Source organism: Balaenoptera acutorostrata, chromosome 18 (genome assembly GCF_949987535.1).
Source record: "Balaenoptera acutorostrata chromosome 18, mBalAcu1.1, whole genome shotgun sequence".
NCBI classification, from domain to species: domain Eukaryota; kingdom Metazoa; phylum Chordata; class Mammalia; order Artiodactyla; family Balaenopteridae; genus Balaenoptera; species Balaenoptera acutorostrata.
Window position 1 is genome coordinate 71,955,555 of NC_080081.1, and position 25,436 is coordinate 71,980,990.

General features: G+C 36.2%; 1 protein-coding gene across 6 annotated transcripts in view; it reads right to left on the bottom strand.

Moving 5' to 3' along the window:
• Window positions 1–25,436, bottom strand: part of PDS5B (PDS5 cohesin associated factor B) — a 201,005-nt gene that overhangs the window by 142,780 nt on the left and 32,789 nt on the right. The window lies entirely within an intron of this gene.

The following is a 25,436-nucleotide window of genomic DNA, read 5'->3' on the forward strand; positions in this document are numbered from 1 at the left end:
TAGAGAAAGCCCTCACACAGAAATGAAGACCCAACACAGCCATAAATAAGTAAATAAATAAATAAAATTAAAAAAAAAAAAAACTTTAAGGAGGTAAATTCCATGTTAACTGTTCTTACCATGATAAAGTTAAAAAAAAATTTTAAGTTATGTACTTTGTAGGTAAAACATAATGAATAAATTGGGCAGGGGCGGGGGAAACTGGAAGATAAGTCTGGATGTAAAGTCCACCAAAAAGTTCAACTTGATAAATTGCTCAGTAAATTTCTCTTAATGGTAAGACATACCAAAACCATCATAGTACATAAGCATTTGAAGATATTCCTGAAGATATTAATTTTGAAGGTATGCACAAGCGTTTTAATCTAGTCTCATTAATACTTTTTTCAGTGATTAACCAAATTATGTCTTATAATTCCAGATTTCCAAATTTCTTTGCCTATTTAGGATATTTTGCAACTGCACCATCCTAACTGGGAAGCTGCTTCTCATTCCATGGGAGAATTACAAAGATTTTTTCTATGATTATGATAGATAACTGCCAACATCTATCTTATATTCTTCCTGGCTAAAATCAACCCAACTCTGTTCTGTGGCAGTGCTGTCCAAACAAGGATGCTTGTTTTGTTTTGTGTTTGTTTTTGTTTTCCTAAAACAGCTTTACTGAGATATAATTCACATACCATACAATTCACTTTCCATTTAAACACTTTCTGGTTGAAATAGTTTTTTTGTTTAAATTCAACAGTTTTAATACATTATTAATTTTTTATTGTGGTAAAATATATATAACACAAAGTTTTCCATTTTAGCCATTTTTATTACATTTACAATGTTGTACAACCATCACCACTATCCATTTCTAAAAATTTTTCATCATCCCAAACAGAAACTCATTAACCATTAAGCAATAACCCATTTTCTCCTCTCCCTAGCCCCTGGTAACCTCTAATTTCCTTTCTGTCTCCATGAATTTGCCAATTTTAAGTATCTCATATAAGTGTAATCACACAGTATTTCTCCTTTTGTGTCAGGCTTATTTCATTTAGCATAATGTTTTCAAGATCCATCCATGTTTTATCATGTATCAGAACTTCATTATCTTTTTTGATTGAATATATTCCACTGTATGTATATACCACATTCTGTTTATTCATTCATCTGTTGATGGACACTTGGGTGGTTTCCACTTGCAGCTATTGTGAATAACATTGCTATGAACAGGGTGTACAAATATCTCTTCAAAACCCTGGTTTCAATTCTTTTTGGTATATACTTAGGATCTTATGGATACTTTACAATCCATAGATTCTAGAGAAATGTCTGTTCAAGTCCTTTTCCCATTTTTTAATTAGGTTGTTTGTTCTTTTACTGTTGAGCTGCAAGAGTTCTTTAAATATTCTGGATATTAAATCCTAATCAGATATCCCCTGCAATTTTTTCTCCCATTCTGTACGTTGTCTTTCACTTTCTTGATAATGTCCTTTGAGGCATAAAACTTTTTAATTTCAATGTAGTCAAATTTATCCATTTTTTCTTTTATTGCTCATGCTGCGGTTACCATTTCTAAAAATCTATTATCACACCTCCAAAGTCATGAAATTTTACCCCTGTATTTGCTTCTAAGCATTTATGGTTTTAGCTGCTTAGGTCATAGATCCACTTTGAGCTAATTTTTACATGTTGTTTGAGATGGGGTCCAACTTCATTCTTTTACATGTGGAAATCCAGTTGCTCCAGTATCATCTGTTGAAGACTATCCTTTTCCTGTTTATTTGGTGTTGTTTTTTATTTTAATTGAAGTATACTTGATTTACAATGCTGTGTTAGTTTCAGGTGTACAGGAAGTGATTCAGATATATATACATACACATACACACACACACACACACACACACACACTCTTTTTCAGATTCTCTTCCATTATAGATTATTACAACATATTGAATAGAGTTCCCTGTGCTATACAGAAGGTCCTTGTTGTTTATCTATTTTATATATAGTAGTGATATCTGTTAACCCCAAACTCCTAATTTATCCCCCCTCCCCCATGCTTTCCCCTTTGGTGACCATAAATTTGTTTTCTATGTCTATGAGTCTGTTTCTATTTTCTAAATAAGTTCATTTGTATCATTTCTATAGACTCCACATACAAGTGATAACATGATATTTGCGTTTCTCTGTCTGACTTACTTCACTTAGTATGGTAATCTCTAGGTCTATTCATGTTGCTGCAAATGGCACTGTTTTGTTCTTTTTTATGACCAAGTAATATTCCATTGTATCTTGTAATATTCCATTGTTTACTTGTTTCTAATAAAGATGTCCTGATCTCTCCTCTAGAAATTTTGAGTCAGTAGGTTTGGGGAGGAACTTCAGATTCTACATTTTTAAGGAGCTTCTTAGGTAATTGCCATGGTCAAACAAGTCTGGAGAGCAATACAGAATACAACTTCAGGTACTTGACTCATATTCTAGGGCAGCTAAAAAACAAATTTATTGGGCTTCCCTGGTGGCGCAGTGGTTGAGAATCTGCCTGCCAATGCAGGGGACACGGGTTCGAGCCCTGGTCTGGGAAGATCCCACATGCCACGGAGCAACTAGGCCCGTGAGCCACAACTACTGAGCCTGCGCGTCTGGAGCCTGTGCTCCGCAACAAGAGAGGCCGCGACAGTGAGAGGCCCGCGCACCGCGATGAAGAGTGGCCCCCGCTCACCACAACTAGAGAAAGCCCTCGCACAGAAACAAAGACCCAACACAGCCAAAAATAAATAAATAAATTTATTTTTTTAAAAAAATTTATTTATTTTTTTAATTCTGGCTTAGCCATCAGATACAGTCTTAGCTTATGCTACCATCCAGGTAAGGACTTAGATAAAAGCCTTAATTTTCACAAGAGGTGGTCAACTCTACCATCTGCACATCTGATCTCTGAAACATAGGGCTTTACCAAAATAAACACAAACTTGCCACAACACAGGCTCATGCCATTCGCTCTTTCAGCAACAAACATCTGAGCATCTGTTATCATACCCCAGCACTGTTCTAGCCACTGGGGATACGAAAGTAAAGAAAAACAAAGATTCTTGTGCTCATGAAACTTATTTAAAGTTGGAGGGAGACAGACAACAACTAAGTATGTGTGTGTGTTAAGCAATGTGAATTGTTAAGAAATAAAGGGTAAGTGGGAGGTGACAATTTGAACAGAAACCTGGAAAAGAATAAGAGAATAAACTATGCAAACACCTGAAGGGAGAATATTCAATACAAAGTGAGGCCTAGAGACTACAACCCTGAACTATCTACTACCCAACCATCAACAAAGAAACCCAAAGAACAGTTACATTTTTGAAACAGCGCCAACTCATCTCTTCCTCTGATCAGGGTTTCTCAACCTCAACATTACTGACGTTTTTGCTCAGAATTCTTTGTTGTGGGAATAGGGGTATTCCTATGCAAGATGTTTAGCAGCATCCCTGACCTCTGCCCACTAGACGCCAGTAGGCACACACATGATGCCACCACCACCCCTAGTGTGACAACCAAAAATTTCTCCAGACATTGCCAAATGTCCCTGCAGGACAAAATCACCCCAGATTGAGAACCACTACTCCAGACCAGTTCTACTGAAGTTCCATGTAGAAAACCCATAAACGGGCCTCAAGAGGTCTATGAAGCATCTACTCATCTCAAACAGTACATAAAGTTTGCATACGTGTGAAAATGTGCATTTTTCTGAGGTGAAGGTTCAGAGGTTTTAATACCTAAAAAGGTTCATGACTCAAAAAAGAAAGTTAAGAAACACTTCATTTAATATTTTAAGTGGGTTTGGAACTTCCCTGGTGGCACAGTGGTTAAGAACCCCCTGCCAATGCAGGGGACACGGGCTCGAGCCCTGGTCCGGGAAGATCCCACATGCCGCAGGGTAACAAAGCCCGTGCACCACAACTACTGAGCCAGCGTGCCACAACTACTGAAGTCCGTGCGCCACAACTACTGAGCTCGCGTACCACAACTACAGAAGCCAGCACACCTACAGTCTGTGCTCCGCAACAAGAGAAGCCACCACAATGAGAAGACCGTGCACCACAACAAAGAGTAGCCCCTGCTGGCCCCAACTAGAGAAAGCCCACGCACAGGGAGGAAGGAAGGAAGGAAAGAAAGAAGGAAGGAATATTTCAAGTGGGTTAAACAACATCTGAAGCTCCAAATCTGAGCCACATTTGTCTTAGCCCCACATATTCGCCTTTGGTGGGTTGCACTTTGGCTTCTTCTTTTTTGAGGCTTCCATCAAGAAACCCATTAAAAGCCTATAAAACCAGTCACTGAATTTACTGGAAAATGTTTTGGAGAAATAGTCAACTCCCATTCTGTTATCATCCCTATTTAATGAATGAAGAAACCAATGTCAAAGAAGTTCATTTATCTGCCCAGGATCAGAAAGCTCCTGAATGACAGAATTGGAGCTACACCACAGCTGCTTACATGGTTATGTGACTGGAAACAGTCACAGGAGCACATCTAACTTCTTGGTTTTACTTAAGACTAAAATACAGACCACTATAATTATGGTACATAACAAATAACCACTAACAAACTATCTTCAAAGAACATCAGATGAATAAAACAAACAGAAATATCAACTATAAGATGAACAACGTCCAAGAGTTGCTCAGGAGGAAATGAACCATTTTCTGAGTCTTCACTGAACCCTTACTAGGTCAATGAGTGATATAAAGGATAACCCAGTAACGTACCTAGAATAAGCAAAAAAGTGAGTTTTAGTTACTTATTTTTATCCCTCAATGCAAGCCAAAGTACAATTCAAACTACTTAAAGTATGATTCAGTAAAAACACTCTACAGGAATGGGGAGCCAAAATATAAGGGACCCAAAATATCAGTGATCTCAATGTCTAATTTGATCTAGGAAAAAATCTAACTACACAGAGCAATGATTCTTCAAGGCTTATTTTAATCATGAAACTCATTCTTCTAACCAATATTTTATAGCAATGTCCAATATATTGAACAGATTAAAAGAGAACTGCTCTGGTTGAATTTGGGGGATGGGTACCCCAATACCCTTGACTCTTCTTGTCAAGAAAGTCCCCAGGGAACAATTTGAAAACCACTGATTTGTCAGATGCTGTTGGAAATGTGAATTATTACAGCCTGTCTGAAAAGAAACGTAATAATTATATCTATTAAATTTTAATGACATATTCCCTTCAACCCAGCAATCCCTCTCTTCCAACTCTATCCCACATACAGTTGAATGAAAATGTGATATAAATGTGTAAGAATTTTAATTCAGCGCTGTTTATAGTGAAAAAACATGGAAAAAACCTAATGAAATCGACAAGGAAACAGCTAAAAAAAATGTAGTAAACCTTTACCGTGGAATATTATGCAGTCATTACATAGAACAAGTTGTATCAACTCATCTATACTAACACTGAGGAGTGAGAAAAGCATTATTCTCAAATGTGTATGTGTGTGCAGATATGGGTATAATAATGACACTTTTGTAAAACAAGCACCACTACAACATACACCAAAATTAAAAGCACCTCTGGGAAGAAGTGAAATAAAATGGAAATATATGTACAGATCTAAATTAATGGGAAATAGAGAATTCAAAATTATTCCTACTGTACATAAAGATGAAATATAGACATGATTTGAACTTGGGACTGAAGACAGTACTCTTACAGATGTGTTATTTCAAAGTACTGGTAATAGTTTTAAAAACCAATCCTTAAAGAAAGAAAACAAACCAATTATCTATAGGTATTAAGAACTGCCTATCCTTCCAGCTCTTATTAATTAACATTTTTTTCTTAAAACTGAACTTTCAAATGAAGAGTAAGCAACAGATATTCAAGGTTTTATACTGTGGCAGGAGCCAAGAATGCAAACATTCTTAACTGTCAAAGACACCTCTGCCTGTAACAAGAATAAAATCACAATCTCTCTCTCACAAAGCATTCCTCTTCCTTCCCCCCTCCCTCCCAACCAATCTCCCTCCACCTCCCACTGCAAGATCCTAAAAGGAAGTGAACTGAATTCAATTCAGTTAGATGATGCAATGAATTCCATCAGAAGACCCAATTCTCATCTCCATCCTCATTCCACCTCTCTTCCGATCTAAAACTCTACAATTCTATTATCCTACTGTATCATATGCTCGTACTAGTTATCTGCAATTCTTACTATTCAGCTCTCCAACAATATTGGTTAAATATGACCTGTTCTTCACAGATCCATTAATGCAGTTACTCAATTACTTACTTGAAAATTAATTTTTGATCACTTTCTTTTAAATTTTCTCAGGAAAACAAGCTTGCAACAGAAAAAATGTCAATACAGAAAATGGTTTTATTATCTTTCACTTTGAAAGAAGATATTTCTTTTCAATCCCCTGGCAAACAAATTTTCTTCCACTAAAAGGATAAAAACTCACAGAAAATGAACTACATTTTTAAAATACCAATCAGAAATAAACTTTAAAATACAGACTGTCTTCTGAGATGCAAATAGACAGCTCAGTAGATTAGCCTTGTGCAAAATATCTATAGCTTATCCTACAAAGATGGCTCCACTTTCTCTTCTAGAAAATGTAGATAGTAACTATTTGCTTAAACACTATATAAACTGTAAAGCACTACACCTATAGTTACCAAACTGTGCACCAAGACTTCTCAAACACCCTAGATTTCATAGCAAACTCACAGGTACTGTGGGATATTTTTAATTATCAAGGAAAACACAGCAATTCTCAAGAGCTGTCAGATACCATGTGAACTACTAGCTCGAAGGAGTTCCATTTCAACGTGAGATCATTCTAAATGCATTTTGATGGTTACCATATCTTTGAGAAACTGGGTTTAGGGCAGTGGATGTGATAAAAAGTACTGCACGGAAATCAATATAAAATAGGAAATGCAGGTGGCAGTGTCTAATCTAATTCTAAGACTTCAGAACTTGCACATGCCCAACAGACACACATAATCCATCAATAAGTAACTGTCGTTATTTAATAATAAAAAGGAAATGTTTTTTCTTTCAATGAAAAAGTAATTCTTAGACCATAAATACTTATTAAGCTATCTGTACCTATTAGATATTATTTTTTGCCTCTATGAAAAAATAATGAAATGCTAAGGGCACCGTGAACCAAGAACTTCTGGGAACCTCTCACTGTATGTTTACAAGGGATTTTCACAGACATTTGTAAATTGCACCATGGTGCAATATCTTTATCCTATCTTCACTGGTGACAGGGTGAAGAAAATAAACTGTGAAGACTGAAAACACAGCAAAAACGAGTAGGATGATGACAGGCTGCTCACTGTCACATTTCATTCTAGAAAAGCAGGAGACAAAACTAAAGGTTGAATACAATGATTAAATAAGAAAAAAAAAATCCAAATGTTACCTGTATTATGTTGGTTTATTTAAAGACAAGGCCTAATTTAGTTTCAAAACCTTGGTTATCTAACAATGGTTTTCAAACACTCTTTAGCAGCTGAGCTCTATTTTCAAACGAAATCTCCCACCGTATATTCTAACTTATAAAATATCTAAAAAGCAGAAGTCTCTGTTTGTAGCTGATGAGTAGCCTAGAACCACAGTCTGGCCTACCTCCTCCACACCTGTAACAGTATTCACTGGAACCACTAGGCTTCAACAAATAGTTTTAGGTTGCTGCAGAGAAGAGGAAAAGGCCTTTCCTGACCTTCAATCGCTTTATTGAAGATCTTATTTAAATAACGGATTCTTCAAGGATGCACAGGGTACAATCCATAGCCTAAAGCTAGGACAATGACTTTCAAACTTTTTTTTACCTGCAATACAACCCAGTACATAAATACACTTTTTAAAAAAAAATCTCATTAAATAATATTCTTCTTGTGTGTAATTCATTCTGAGATTTTCTATACAAATTGAAACTTGGTTTATAAAACTCTGACCTAAGAAATTACCTCAATGATTTCTCAACCTGAAATAAATAAATAGATAGATAGATAGATATTTTAAAGTGAGTCAGGAGAGGAGAAAGGAAAGAACAAATTTCTTATTTGGAAATAAAACAACAAACAAACAAAACCCATTAAGATTTCCACCTCACAGTGCACACTGAAAACCCAACAAAAACAACAGAAAAGACATGGGGAGAAAGGAGGAAATAGGAAGGAGTGATCTGCATGAATAAGAGATGAATGTAAAAAAATAAAATCATCAAAATCTTATCTCTAGTTAAGAAAGAACTTTTCAACCTGAAAATAAGAGTAAACCTTTAAATATTTTTCAGTAGTTTCTGATTTTACAGTGGTCAACTTCATAATAACATTTCTCTCTCCTCTTCCCCGAATCCATTAAAATGGCCAAAGAAATGAAAACTAAGGGAAAAAAATGGCAGCAGTGTTAGAAATCAGAAGATCACTGACAACACTGATAGTCAACACAAGCAAAACCAGGACTCAGTAAACCACCCCAACTCAGAATTAGGGGGTGGGGGACTGAATGAAGACAAGAAGATAAAAGTTCCCTAGGTTTGGGCCACCGTAATTAACAAGCAAGCAAACAGAATCTTCCAACAGCATACTCTTACCTCTACAGCAACTCCTTTCCTAATTCCTGCTAATAACCTCAGCTCAAAGAACACAGAAAACAATATGACTTTTTTTAAAGTAAATTTATTTATTTATTTATATATTATCTTTGGCTGTGTTGGGTCTTCGTTGCTGAGCGTGGGCATTCTCTAGTTGCGGCGAGCAGGGGCTACTCTTCATTGCGATGTGCGAGCTTCTCATTGCAGTGGCTTCTCTTGTCGTGGAGCACGGGCTCTAGGTGCGCGGGCTTCAGTAGTTGTGGTGTGCAGGCTTCAGTAGTTGTGGCTCGTGGGCTCTAGAGTGCAGGCTCAGTCGTTGTGGCGCACGGGCTTATTTGCTCCGCGGCATGTGGGATCTTCCCAGACCAGGGCTCGAACCCATGTCCCCTGCGTTGGCAGGTGGATTCTTAACCACTGCGCCACCAGGGAAGCCCCAGACAATAGGATTTTGAAAGTCCACCAGAAACCAAAACAAAATTAAGATAGGTAAAGACTTTGCACCTGAGCTTTTCCTGACTTGGCATAGACTGCAAGATAAATCAAGTTGGGATTTTGTGACCCAAATGCTCTCACAGCCATCTGTCTTGTTCACAGGAGACACAAGCCCTACCAATGTGCTCCCAGCCCACATACCCTAAAAATAACCCTATTTTTAAAGCCTGTCTCAGTTCATTTACAATACTAGGGATAACCCACGGAGAAAGAACTACAGCTACCCATTCCCTTGGAAGGACCCATCCAGACAAAATAATCCTGATTTGTACAACTGCTAAAGAAGCCCACACCTGCTACCAATAATGACTAATTTAGAATTCCATTTACAAATATAACTGCATAAAGAAAAACCAACAAGCACATCAGGAGACTCAGAGAGTCCAAAAGAGGTACACAAAATGAGAATCAGAGCAAAAAGGCCAAACAAAGTTAATATAACTACACAACAGAAATACATTTTAAATTTTTAATTAGTACCGTCAATGAAATGTGGATACTTACATATAATAAACGAAGTAAGCTTGTATGAAAAGTAGCAATAGTAAAACAAGAGAATTCTAGTGACTTGAGAGCATGATAGTCCAAACTGGAAGGGAAGAGGGGAGAGAGAACTAAATATCACCAGAAGCAGTGAAGAGCCCAACAAGCACAACTGAAAAAACTGAACATCCGTATCAATATAGTCTATATGTTATGAAGGGCCCAACTGATCCAGTAGAACACTGTTATCATATTACTGAACTCATACAAAGAAAAATATACAAGGACATTTCCATGCTCCATCACTTCCATGCTCCCCACCTCTCCATCCCCATAAAAATAGAATGAGTTGAAACTTGGGCAGTAGGCAGTATGCACATGGAGATGCAAGAGGGTAAATGTCCATATCAACACTGTATCGGTTATAAGGAGGAAAGCTGAACCTGAGAGTCATTCTTTAAGCATGAACCCTAGAAAGTTCCCAGAATATAATAAATCCTATACCTTAGCAGATATAAAAGCAAATCCTCTGTGGACTTAAAAAAAAACCTTCTCAATGTAGTCTCCCAAATTTCCCAAGTATTAAATAAGCTCAACAAAACTTGAGTCCTACTCAAGGATCACCAAACACGTAAGGAAATGAACACCACATGTGAGATGCATGCACCACTGAATTCAGATATTAAAATTTAATCACCAAATGGATGAAATGTTGAAGAAATTTTTAAAAATGAAATTACAAAATATGCTAGCAGGAAGAGCTGCTGAGAATAACCAGAAAGACGGGGGGGGGGGGGACCAAAAAACTGTAATGAAAAGTAATGGCTGATTTCAAAATCTCACTGGACCAGTTAAACAGATTAAAGATGGATAGAGTCATAAAAATCAGCAATTTGAAGAAACTACCTAAAATGCAGGACTAAGAGACAAACATAAAAGAAATTTAAAAGGAATTTAAGAGATACTGAAAGATACAAAGAGAACTGTGAAATCCTGGTAAGAGAAATTTTTAAAAAAAAAGAAATTGTAGGGGAATTCCCTGGCAGTCCAGTGGTTAGGACTCTGAGCTTCCAATGCAGGGGGCACAGGTTTAATCCCTGGTCGGGGAACTAAGGTCCCACAGGCCATGTGGCACGGCCTAAATAAATAAATAGAAGCTTAAAATCACCTTTAATAAAAAAGAAAAAGAAAGAAGAAACTGTCAACATGAAAGCAGAATACAAACAAGCACTGTACACAGTAACAAGTCTCATTTGCCTAAAATGCTGGGCAACATTATCATGAAAGTTGGGAGGGGGGAGGCTGTTGATCAGAGTAAAAGAGACTTTTTGTATCAATTTTAAAAAAGGCTAAGGTACTCATCTTAAAATTAACTTTAAGTATGCAAGATAGAATTTCCAGAGTACCAATTTATTATAAAAAGAGACTTCCATACCAAAAAGAAATAAAAAAGAGGGTGACATCAGCATCGCTGTGGCATGAGTCATTCCTCTTATCACTCCCCTTCGATTTACAGCTAATCAGAACATCCATAACCCAAAAAAAGCACCTCTGCACAGCACAGCAGGACACCCAAGAGATCCAAACATCTGTTCACCCAACAGTGAGTGGACAGGACCTTGCAAGAGGCTGGGAAGCAAGGGAGGTGGTGACAGGTCCAGCAGAAGGTCAACAAGACCTTTCTAGCAGAGAAGGCAGAGGTCTGCCCAGCCTCTGCAGCTGGAGGAACCCACTGTTCTGAGGCGAGACCACAGTGACTGGAGGTAGGGACACAAAAGGGAAGATGGTAAAGAAAACTGAGGGAAAGTGTATCCTGCTATCTGCCCTTAAATTCTGGCAAGATATTTGGACCCATGGACCTCTGAGCAACCCCCCACCCCTGCTACCCCAACTCCAGGATCACCCTACTGGGCTGTGGGCACCCTCAAAGCCCCAAGTGCTGAGCACACACCTCTTCCCACTCTGCTGCCACTCCTTTTTCTCCGCCAGCTTTTTTTATGCACAGGCTCCCAACCTTAGCCAAGAGTCAGTGGTGGTAAGAAAAAACAAGAACTTGTGCTATATAGCGTCACCTAGAAAACAAAATACTCCTAATTACCAACCTACTAAACTGTTAGGCTCAAAATAAACAAAGCCTTGCCTAAATAAGGTGTTCACTACTTCAAATGCAACGACAGAAACACTTGTCATCAAACACTATGAAAAAAATCAAAGGAACACTGCATCACAAAAAGAATGACAATTTTCCAGCAACCAAACACAAACACATGGAATAGTGTGATCTGACCAATAAAGAATTCAAAACAGCTATTATGTTGAAATTTGACAAGCTATAAGAAAACACACAAAAAAGCAATATAACAACTTGATGAATAAAATTGATGAACAGGAGTATGTTACCAAAAAAGACTGAAATTCTAAAAAAGAACCAAACAACTTCTGGAGCTGAAGAACTCAATAAATGAGATGAAGAATGCATTAGAAAGCAATGGAAATAAAGCAGATCAGATGAAGAGAGAATAAGTGACGTTGAGGATAGGAACAGAGACAATTCAGGTGAAGAGAAGAAGGAACTAAGGTTTTTAAAAACTGAAGAAACCCTATGAGAACTATCAGACTCGATTAGGAGAAGCAATGTAAGATTAATGGGTATACCAGAAAAACAGAAGGAGAAGATAATAGAAATTATATTTGAAGAAAAAATAGCTGAGAACTTCCCAAGCCTGGGGAAAGAACTGGATAAAACAAGTCCATGAAGCTAATACAACACCTTATTATCTCAATGCAAAAAGACCTTCTCCAAACACATTATGTTAAAATTCTCAAGTCAACGATAAAAAACTTTAAGGGCAGCCAGGGGAAAAAAAAAGACGGGAACCCCTTCTCTGACCCCAATGAAGCTATCAGCAGATTTTTCAACAGAAACTACACAGGCCAGGAGAGAATGGAATGACAAAGTATTGAAACATTAAAACTGCCAGCTAAGAATACTCTATCCAGCAAAATTACATTTCAGATATGAAGAAGACATAAAAGCTTTCCCAGACAAACAAAAGTGAGTTCACCACCATTAGACCTGCCTTACGAGAAATGTTAGGATGAGCAATTTAAACTGAAACAAAAAGACAAAAGTACACAAAACTCTAAGGTGATAAATAGGATTAGAAAACTGTTACTTACTTTCTTTACAAAAATATATAAAACACTTGATTATAGCATCAAGGTTAAAGGAAAAGAACATTAAAAATAACTATCGCTACTACAACTTGGTAATGAAATCACAATATGAAACGATAGTTTATGACATCAGAATTATAAAGAAAGATGAGTAAAAGGCTGAAACCTTTATAGGTGAATGAAAATAAGTTGCTATCCACAGAAAAAGGACTATTTACCTATGAAGTGGGTTATGTAAACCTTATGGTAACCACCAAGCAAAAATCTAGAGCAGAGACACAAAACATAAAAAAAAAGGGGGGGGGGGGTGTGACTTAGCAAATCGCCATGGAAAACCACCACATACAAATGTAGACAAAAACAGTAAGAAAGGAAATGGAAAGACAAAATAACCAGCAGGCAAAAAATAAAATGGAGGTAGTAAATCTTTACATATCAATAATCACCCTAAACGTAAATGGACTGACCTCATCAACCAAAAGACACGTAATAGCTGGATGGATAAAAAAACAAGACCCAACTATACTCTGCCTACTGGAGACTCATTTCAGCTCTAAAGACACATGTAGACTCAGAGTGAAAGGACAGAAGATGATATTCCAAGCACACAGAAACCAAAAGAAGGCAGGTGTAGCCATACTTATATCAGACAAAGCAGACTTCAAGCCAAAAGCGTAACAAGAGACAACAAAGGTCATTACATAATGATAAAGGGATCAGTATATCAAGGCATAACAAAAGTAAATATATACAACCCCAACATTTAGGCACGGGACATGTTAAACAAATACTAATAAATCTTAAGGGAGAAAGAGACAATACAGTAACAGTAAGGAACTTCAATAGCCCCCTAACAGCAATGGATAGATCATCCAGACAGAAAATCAGCTAGGTAACATTGGAATTGAACCACTCTCTAGAACAAATGGACTTAAAAGACATATAGAGAACAATCCATCCAATAGCAGCAGAATGCACATTCTTTTTAAGTGCACATGGAACATTCTCCACAACAGATCCTACCTTAGGCCACAAAACAAATCTCGGCAAATTTAAGACTAAGACCATACCAATTGTCTTTTCTGACCACAATGACATGAAATTAGAAATAAACAAGAAAAAATTGAGGAGACCTACAAATATGTAGCTGCTAAACAATACACTTCTAAACAACCACTGGGTCAACAAAGAAATCAAAAGGGAAATAAAAATTCTCAACACAAATGAAAATGCAAAAACGACATATCAAATATTGTGGGATGCAGAAAAAGCAGTTCTGAGAGAAAAATTTATAGCAATAAATGCAAATGCTAAGAAATTAGAAAGATCTCAAATAAATAACGTAGCTTTACACTTCAAGGGACTAGAAAAAGAACAACAAATCAAGTCCAAAGTTAGCATAAGGAAGGAAATAATATAAAATGGAGACCAGAAAAACAATAGGATCAACAAAACTAAGACCTGGTTCTTCAAAAACATAAACAAAATTGACAAACCTTTAGCTAGACTAAGAAAAAAAAGAGAGGACTCAAAATTAGAAACCAAAAAGGAAATACTACAACTGATATTACAGAAATACATAAAACTGTAAGTGACTACTATGAACAATTTTATGCCAACATAATCTAGAAGAAATGGATACATTTCTAGAAACATACAACCTGCCAAGACTGAATCAAGAAGAAACAGAAAATCTGAACATACCAACAATGAGTAAAGAGATTGAATCAGTAATCAAAAATCTCCCAATACAGAAAACTCCAGAACCAGACATCTTCACTGAAGAATTAACACCAATCCTCCTCAAACTCTTCCAAAATACTGAGGAAGGAAAATGTCCTAACTCACTCTATGAAGGTAGCATTACCTTGATACCAAAACCAGATAAGGATACCACAGGAAAAAAATATATAGATCAATATTCCTGATAAATATAGAGATGCAAAAATTGTCAACAATATATTAGCAACCAAATTCAAGAATACATGCAAAGGCATATTACACCATGAGCAAGTGGGATTTATCCCTGGTATGTAAAGGATGATTTAATGTATGTACATCAATAAGTGTAATACATCACATCAATAAAATAAAGGGCAAAAATCACATGATCATTTCAATATTTGCAGAAAAATTATTGACAAAATGCAAAATTCTTTCATGAGGAAAACTCCCAACATATTGGGTATGGAAGGACTATACCTCAACATAAAGGCCATATTGTCAATGGAGAGAAATTGAAAGTGTCTCCCCTAAGATCCGGAACAAGACAAGGATGCCCACTCTCACCACTCCTAATCAGTATATTACCAGAAGTACTAGCTAAAACAGTTGCACAAGACCAACACATAAAAGGCATCCAAATTAGAAACAAAGTAAAACTGTTGCTATTTGCTGATATGATCTTACACATAGAATCAAAAAAAAAAAAAAACATAAAAAAACTGTTGGAATTAGTCAACAATTTCAGTAAAGTGCAGAATACAAAATCAACATACAGAAATCAGTTGCAGTCCTTTACACTGATGATGGAGCATTTGAAAAAGAAAGAAAACTATCCAGGTTACCATAGCATCAAAAATAATAAAATATTTACAAATAAATTAAACCAAGGAAGTGAAAGATCTGTATAATGAAAACCACAAGACTGCTAAAAGAAATTAAAGACATAAACAAATGGAAAGATATCCCACACTCATGAAACAAAAGAACACTGTTAAAATGGCCACACTAACCAAAGCTATCTACAGTTTCAACACAATCCCCATCAAATAAAAGGCTATTCTTCATAGGAATAGAGGAAATAATCCTAAAACTTGTGGGACCCACAAAAGATCCCAAACACCCAAAGCAATTCTGAGAAAAAAAGAACAAAGCCAGAGATATCACACTTCCAGATTTCAAACTAGACCACAAGCCATAGTAATAAAGAGAGTATGATACAAGCACAAAAACAGACACATCAGCCAATGAATAAAGAGCCCAGAATTAAATCCCAGCATATAAGGTCAACAAATATTCACCAAGGGAACTGAAAATACCCAATAGGGAAAGAACAGTCTCTTCAACAAATGATGGTGGGAAAACTGGAGAAACACATGCAGAACAAAGAAACTGGACCTCAATCTAACACCACTCACAAAAATTAACTCAAAGTGGATCAAAGACAAACACAAGACCTGATACCATTAAACTTCTAGAAGAAAACGTAGGGAGGAAGCTCACCAATAATGGTTTTGGCAATGATTTTTTAGACTTCACCAAAAGCACAAACAGCAAAAGCAAAAATCAACAAATGGGACTACATCAAACTCAAAAGCTTCTGCACAGCAAAAGAAACAGCAAAACGTACAGAGAGAAAATTTACCCAAACCATATATTGGATAACGAGTTAATATACAAAATATAAAGAGCTTAATCAACTTAATAACAAAAAAAATCTAATTAAAAAATGGGCAGAAAAAATAGACATTTTCCCAAAAAGAACATCAAAATGGCCAACACACATATGAAGAGATGCTTGACATCACACTAATCATCAGGGAAATACAAATCAATACCACAATGAGATATCCCCTCACACATGTTAGAATGGCAATAACCAAGAAGAGACAACAAGTGCTGGCAAAGATGTGGTGAAAAGGGAACTCTTATAAATTGTTGGTGGTAATGTAAATTGGTCCAAGCACTATGGAAAACAACATGGTTGTTCAAAAAAACAACATGGCTGTTCCTCAAAAAAAAAAAAAAAATAGATCTACCATACAATCCAGCAATTACACTTCTGAGTATATACTCAAAGGAAATGAAAACAGGATTTTGACAAAATTCACGCACTTTCATGTTTATCACAGTATTATTCACAATAATAATATATTATTATTATTAAATAATAAAGGATATTACAAAACCCCAAAGGTCATCAATGGATAAATGGATAAAATAGAGGTGGTATATATACACAAAGGAATATTATTCAACCATGAGAAAGGAGGTTATCCCGCCACTGCGACAACATGGATGGAACGTGAGCACATTATGCTAAGTGAGGTAAATCAGAGAAAGACATGTTATCACTTATAAGTGGAATCCAAAAAGTTAAACCTATAAAAAACACAGTAACATGGTGGTTGCCAGGGGATGCATGGGGTAGAAAGAATGGGGGATAAGACTAATGGTGTTCAGGGGTACAAACTTGTAACAAGTAGTAAATAAGCCATAGAGATCTATGCACAGAATAATAAATACAGACAATAATGTTGTACTATAATTATGTAATGTGATTAGTACCACTACTTCAACAATCATATTACAGTATATAAATGTATCAAAGTAATATGCTGTACACCTCGGACTTACACAATGTTACATGTCAAATTGCTTCAATTAAAAGAAACTTCAATAAAAAAAAAAGAAAAAGAAATGGATTGTGGTAAAATGAAAACAAATCTTTAAAAAGAAATAAAAGCAAGCAAAGAAAAGGGAAAGGTTGGGCACAGAACAGAAAAGGGAAAGGTTGGGCACAGAACAGAAAATGGAAAGTACAAGAAAAAGAAAAGTGGGTACCTAGATTATTATCAGACCAAACAGATTTTAAAACATAAAATGTTATAAGACATCATCATAAAGAAGTCATCACAAAATAATTAAAATAGTGAAATCACCAGGAAGGTAATTTTACATTTATATGAACTATTAAACAACATTAAAATACAGCAAAAATTGATAAAACCACAGGGATAAACTGACATATCCATGAACAGAGTACAAACAGTTTTAACACCTTTTCCACTACTGACAGATTATACACTAGAAAAATTAACAAAGATATAGAAAACTTAAATAAGATAATTAACAAGCTTGACTTGTTGGTCATTCATAGAACCCTGCACCCTTACACATTCTTCTCAAGCACAATATATAACACTTAGAAAAATTAAGGACAATCTAGTATACAACAAATTCAAAAGAATCCAAATCTCACTGACCACATCTTTCTGACTAAAATGTCATCAACCAGTAGAAAACAAAAAGATAAATATGTCCATGTGTTAGGAAATGTAAAAACACACAAATAATTATAACACAGATGTAAGAAAAAATAGATACAAAACTTGTAGTAATTAGGGAAAGTAGTATAGAAAGGAAAATTGAGAGCCTTTTATATTTATACTGAAAAGAAAAAAAGGGTTAAAATAAAGAAGTTAAGCATGAAACCTAAGGAGCCAGGAAAAGAAAATCAGAATAAAACAAAAATGAACCCAAAGAATAGAGAAAAAAAATAATAAAGAGCAGAAGTTGGGCTTCCCTGGTGGCGCAGTGGTTGAGAATCTGCCTGCCAATGCAGGGGACACAGGTTCGAGCCCTGGTCTGGGAAGATCCCACATGCCACGGAGCAACTGGGCCCGTGAGCCACAATTACTGAGCCTGCGCGTCTGGAGCCTGTGCTCCGCAACAAGAGAGGCCGCGATGGTGAGAGGCCCGCGCACCGCGATGAAGAGTGGTCCCTACTTGCCGCAACTAGAGAAAGCCCTCGCACAGAAACGAAGACTCAACACAGTCATAAATAAATAAATAAAAGAACGTGAATTTCTAAAAAAAAAAAAAGAGCAGAAGTTAATTAGGAGAATACACCTAAACAGCCAAAAATTGGCAAATTTCTGATAAGGCTGATCAAGAATAGAAATTTTTAAAATTAACATTAGGAATAAAAAAAGAATGTAACTACAGACATTAGTATGGGTATTAAAAGCATGATAAAGAATACTTTAAGCCAAGGATTGGCAAACTTTTTCTTAAAAGACTAGACAATAAATGCTTTTGGCTTATGGCTCATACCTTCTTTCCTAACTCCGCACTTACAGCACTAAAGCAATCACAGACAATATGAATGAGTGTGGCTGTATTCCAATAAAACTTTATTTACAAAAAGAGGCAGGCAGCCCGTGGGCAATAGTTTGCTGAACCCCTGCTTTATGCCAATAAATCTGGTAACTCAGGTGATATAATTTCCTAGAAAAACAACATAAATAACAAAACCTTATTCTAGAAGAAATTTAAAAATCTAAATAGACCAGTAATCATTAAAGAAACTGAAAATTGAAATCTTCTCACAAACGAAACATCAGGCTTAATGAGCTGTTTCAAATTTTCAAAGAACAGAATGGTTCCATCTTATACAAAAGCTTCCAGAAAACAGACACAAAGAGAATATTTTCCATCTTTCTGTGAAACTAATAAAACCCTGACATGAAAATCAAAAAATACTACAAAGACTCATAAGCAAACATACATACATGGATTAACCACATAACTCCAGCAACGTATCTTAAAAGACAGCTATATCACAGCACTGCTCAACAGAACTTCCTGCAGTGGAAAGGTTCTATAATTTGCACTGTCCAATATCATAGCCGCTAGCTACAATTAACACTTGAAATGTGGTTGGTATGCCTAAGAAACTGGATTTTAATTTTGCTTAATTCTCATTAAAATTAAACTGCCACATGGGGCTAGTGGCTTCTATATTGGACAGTGTAGCTATCTTATGACCAACTTGGGTTTATCCTAATAATGCAAGGTTGGTTTATAACCAGAAAAATCTATCAACATGATCTACCACATCAACACACTGAAGGAAGAAAGAAAACTATCTCAACACCTGCAGAAATCAATGCCCATTTGCTAAAAATACAAGAAAAGAAAATATGCTTACCTAAATAAAGCTTATCTACCAAAAACCAACAACAAACATCATTCTTAATGGTGAAACGTATCACGTATTCCCTCTAAAGCCAAAAAATAATAATAATTCCACTACCACTACCGCTCTTTAATATTTACCAGAAGATTCTAGCTAGTACACTAAGAAAAGGAAATCAGTGTATAAGGATTAGAAACTACAGTCTCATTATTTGCAAGTGATATAATTTGCTATGTAGAAACTGATAAACAGCAAAATATTGGAAAACAAAAAGCTTAATAAGGTAGGCAGATTAGTATGCAAAAATCTACTGCATTTCCATACACCAGTCAAAGCAACTGAAAATGTAAATTAAAATCAAAAAAAAAATATTTCAAGGTACATTTTAAAGATTTAACCAAACATGTTTAAGACCTATATGATGAAAACTGTAACACCTTACTAAAAAACATTATATAAAATCTAAATGCTTACAAAGATATACTATGTTCATATCATAAAGATGGCAATTCTCCCCCAAAGTATCTTATAAATAAATAAGTCAACAGAGCACCTGAAAGACCTTAGTACCAGATTTTAAAATTATTCAGATGTGCAAAAAGCTAAAACACACATGAAAAATGAAGTGGGGAGGAATTTGCCCTAACAGAAAGCGTAAGTTATTACAGTGAGGATAGACATATAGATCATGGAACAGAAATGAGTCTAAAAATAGACCTACACACATATGGTAACTTGATTGTGATAGAGTTAGTTTTGCAGATCAATGCAGAAAAGATGGACTCTTTAACAAAGGAATCTGAATATTCATAAAGGAAAAAATGGATTTCAATCCCTATCCCACTACTGATGAGGAAAAAAAATAAAAGCATCCCCAGTGAAATGAAATGAAAGACAAAGGTTTAAAACAAGAGACATTTTTTATTACCCAAGTCTGGAAAGATTTCTTAAACCAAACTAAATATAAATTTTAAAAAAACCATGAAATAAAAAATTGATAATCTTTACTACATTAAAATTAATACCTCAATATGGGGGAAGGTATTTATAACTCAACTTTTTTTTAAAGTTAGTAACCAGAATATACAAAGAACACGTACAAATAGGGAAGAAAAACACAACCAAACAGGAAAACAGCGTCAATATCAGGTGCATTACAAAACACGAATAAATATCCATTAAACACTTGACAAGTTGTCCCCTCTCTCCTTTGTAATGAGAAAAATAAAAATTAAGACCACAATAAGGAAGGATTTTACACACAATGAACTAGCAAAACTTGAAACAGGTAATAACACCATTATTAAACCAGATGCTAGCAAGGGAAATGAAACTGCCACAGTTGGTTTAAACTACTCTTATTTAACCCTTGTGGTTCACTAGGGACCAGCCTCCTCCCAAGCACATGTAACAAACCTGAGCTCCATTTGCAAGAAAGAAGCTAACCACACTGTTTGCCACATTGGTCCCTTCCTTTCAGATATTTATATCTCTTACTTATCTCATATTTTCACACTGTCAAGATACCCAAAACAATGTGGGTATGTGCCTGCCTCCCCTACAACCATTACAACCCTCTTTGATAATGTAGCTGCAATGAATTTAGGGTAGCAGTAATATCTAACTCCATTAAATAGGCCCTAACTGGCCGAGATAATCAGAATAACTCCATCTCCCTAGAGAATAAATACATGGTTTACAGTAAAACAGATTTAAACTGATGGGGATATGGCAATTCTCCAAGCCAGAGGTACTGATACACAGGTGGTTCGACCATAGATCAGGAATTTGTTTTAGCTGAGACAAATAATAAATATGCACATGATTTCACTTCTCACTAGTGTACAATCTCTGTCTTGCAAACGAGTTCTCTCAGCAAAGACTGTCAACATCAGAGAATCTATTAATGAATGAATTATATTGACAGGCAAAAGAAAAAAAAAAAACACAAGATCATCTAAATTAAACTACTCCCTATTCCTGATTTATATAAATCTCTCTCAGAACAAATCAGGAAAAGAGGAGAGATTCTTTAATACAATGAACAGTACCTTTCAGAAGTAAAGAGCAAATAATTAAACTTAGTTACAAAACACTAGAGCATTTCCACTTAGACAAGTGCAAGATAAGAGTGCTCACAGGGACCTCCCTGGTGGTGCAGTGATTAAGAATCCGTCTGCCAATGCAGGCGACAAGGGTTCGAGCCCTGGTCCAGGAAGATCCCACATGCTGCGGAGCAACTAAGCCCTTGGGCGCCACTACTACTGAGCCCTCGCGCCACAACCACTGAAGCCCGCGCACCTAGAGCCCGTGCTCCACAAGAGAAGCCACCGCAATGAAAAGCCCGCACACCACAATGAAGAGTAGCCCCCGCTCGCCGCAACTAGAGAAAGCCCACGCGAAGCAACAAAGACCCAACACAGCCAAAAATAAATGAATAAATAAATTTAAAAAAAAAAAAAAAGAGTGCTCACAGTATCCATTTGGATTCGTGAAGTGTCAAGGAACAAAATTTCCTAGTCCAACTACATTCAACAACAAAAAGAGTTTATTGTCTTGGGGAAATAAATAGTAATCCCAAAGTAGAGAAGGCTTTCGGTATGGTTCCATTATTGCTCTTGACTCTAATTCTATCCCAGTTCCTTGACTCTGTCTTCTCCACATGCCAGTTTGAACCCCAAGATACCAGGCAATGGCAACATGGGCTACATTTTTTTTTAATATATTTACATGCAGAGACGAGTATAACAGAAAAGTATGTAAAATTACATGTCCTACAACAGCAAAGTTAAGCAATTTTTGGTATAAACATACAAAACTACAAGTGATGATGCAATTTATGTGCTGACCCAGATCAAAGTCCAAAATAACATCATTTAATTGAAAAGGCAAAACAATACATACAGCATGACCTCCATTTGTGTTTTTAAAACATAAAATTTTTTTAAATAAAAAAAGTAATTGCCAGTTCTAACTTAGCACTTTGAAATATTTCTAGAACTCAAGATGTAACTACTAAGGAAGTCTTTGGCTGCAGGCAAGAACATTATGAAAATAGTATTTTGAAAACAAAAGTCTACTTCTAGATTGCCAAATTATTGTATTAACTACATAGTAAATGAAAGAATAAAACTAACATTCATTGAGCATCTATTTGCCAGAAACTACATAAATTACTTTTACGTATTCAATACTTGGTGTTACTCATCTTTCCAGCAACCCTGAAATATATGAGGTTCATGCTAAGAAAGAATTAATAGAAACAACATGTCCATAGCCCACAGGTCATAACTCCTGTAATTGACAAAGCTGGAATTCAATTCCAAATTTAATTCCAATAGAATATTATTCAGCCATTAAATGAAAGAAGGAAATCCTGCCATTTGCAACAACACAGATGGAACTGGAGGGCATTATGCTAAGTGAAATAAGTCAGAGAGAGAAAGACAAATACTGTATGATCTCACTTATATGTGGAATCTAAACCAAACAAAAAACTGAATTCACAGATAGAGGGAACAAATTACATTGGTGGCTGCCAGAGCTGGAGGGTGAGGTGGGCAAAATGGGTGAACGTGGTCAAAAAGTACAAACTTCCAGTTATAAAATAAGTCATGGGGATGTAAGTGCAGCATGGTGACTATAATTAATAATACTGCATTGTATATTTGAAATTTGCTAAGAGAATAAATCTTAAAAAGTTCTTTCCATAAAAAAAAAAATGTGTAACTAGGTGTGGTGATGGATGTTAACTATAACTAGACTTACTGTGGTAATCATTTCACAATATATACAAATACCAAATCATTACGTTGTACACCTGAAACTAATATGGTATATGTCAATCATATCTCAATTTTTAAAACTTTTTTTAAAGATTTTTTTGATGTGGACCATTTTTAAAGTCTTTATTGCATTTGTTACAATATTGCTTCTGTTTTATGTTTTGCTTTTTTGGCCACGAGGCATGTGGGATCCTAGCTCCCTGACCAGGGACTGGACCTGCACCCCTGCACTGTAAGGCCAAGTCCCAACCACTGGACCGCCAGGGAAGTCTCAATTTTTTAAACATTTTAACTTTACTAAGTAGCCCTTATCTTCCATTAATTCCCCGTATATTTAACTTTCCAAAGTTTGCCACCCTTAGAAACTCAATGTCCTTTTCCTTCGCCTTGTCACTTCTCTAAAAATGCATTGTTCTTTTGTCAGTCTAATACGTAGGGTCCCAGCCAATGAATTTAGGATGGATAGAGGAAACAGATTTTTTCCTCCCATACAAGAAATTAGCAAAAGACAGACTTTTACTAATGTATGTATGTATAGGAGTTCACAGAAAAATGTGACTCAAGGAGACATTTAAAATCTGAGCCTTATATAGCATCTTAATAGGGGAAGGGCATTGATAGGAAAACAAATGACTATTTGAAAAGATAAATGGGCCCTGACAAGAACAAATGGGAGACAGGGAAGTTTTGTGACTATGTCTGTTTATGTGTGATGTGGAGACTTCTCATCTCCAGTACTAAGAGTCAATCTTCCCTGGCTGCTCCAGGAAGGGTATTTATGACAATTGAGTTCTTTGGGGAAGCTATGCTTTTAGGCAGATAAGAGAATTCAGGAACTCAAATGCCTTCTCAAAATATTTTTTATGCCATGATAGCTTATTCTGGATCCCTTTAGGTGTCAAGACTATAGCAATGCAGGACAGAGACTGGGCTCAACTCTGAATACAACAAGGATAAGAGGGAATTAATAACAAAAACAAAAAAAGTTCGCGCTTCAAAGGGTAACATCAAGAAAGCATAACAGGGCTTCCCTGGTGGTGCAGTGGTTGAGAGTCTGCCTGCCAATGCAGGGGACACGGGTTCGAGCCCTGGTCTGGGAAGATCCCACATGCCGCGGAGCAACTGGGCCCGTGAGCCACAATTGCTGAGCCTGCGCGTCTGGGGCCTGTGCTCCGAAACAAGAGAGGCCGCGATGATGAGGGGCCCGCGCACCACGATGAAGAGTGGCCCCCGCTCGCCACAACTGGAGAAAGCCCTCGCACAGAGACGAAGACCCAGCACAGCCATAGATAGATAAATAAATAAATAAATAAATACATAAATAAACCCAAAGTTTAAAAAAAAAAAAGAACAAAATCTAATTTAAAAAGAAAAAAAAAAAGAAAATGTAACAGCTACCAACAGAATGGGAGAAAATTTATGTAAATCATATACATAAATGTATCTGCTAAGGGGCTTGTATCTAGAGTACACAAAGAACTATCACAACTCAATTTTAAAATGGACAAAGGATCTGAACAGTTTTCCAAAGATACACAAGTTGTTAATACACACATGAAAAATTGCTCAACATCATTAACCATCAGGAAATGCATATCAAAACCACAATGAGATACCAGCTCACACCCACTAGGATGGCTATAATCAAAAAGACAGACAATAACAAGTGTGGGCAAGGATGTAGAGAAATTAAAACCTTCATACACCGATGGTAGGAATGTAAAACGGTGCTGTAGCTTTGGCTTTTCCTCAAACAGTTAAACCAAGTTAACATATGATCCAGCAGAAATAAAAACATGTCTGCACATAAACTTTTACACGAATGCTCATTATAGTATTACTCATAATAGCTAAAGTGGAAACAACCCAAATGCCCATCAACTAATGAATGGATAAAATATAGTCTAGCCATATAATGGAATATCTGGCAATAACAAGAAATGAAGTACTGACATATACCACAACACAGATGAACTTCGACAACATTAAGTTAAAGACACCAATTACAAGGGACCAAATATTAAATGATTCCACTAATATGAAATGTACAGAATAGGCAGATCTATAGAGACAGAAAGCAGATTAGTGGTTGCAGAGTGGAGGGGAAGGGAGATGAGACGTTAGGGGGTGTTGGCTAAAAGGTGTGGGTTTCTTTGCGGGGTAATGAAATGTTCTAAAAT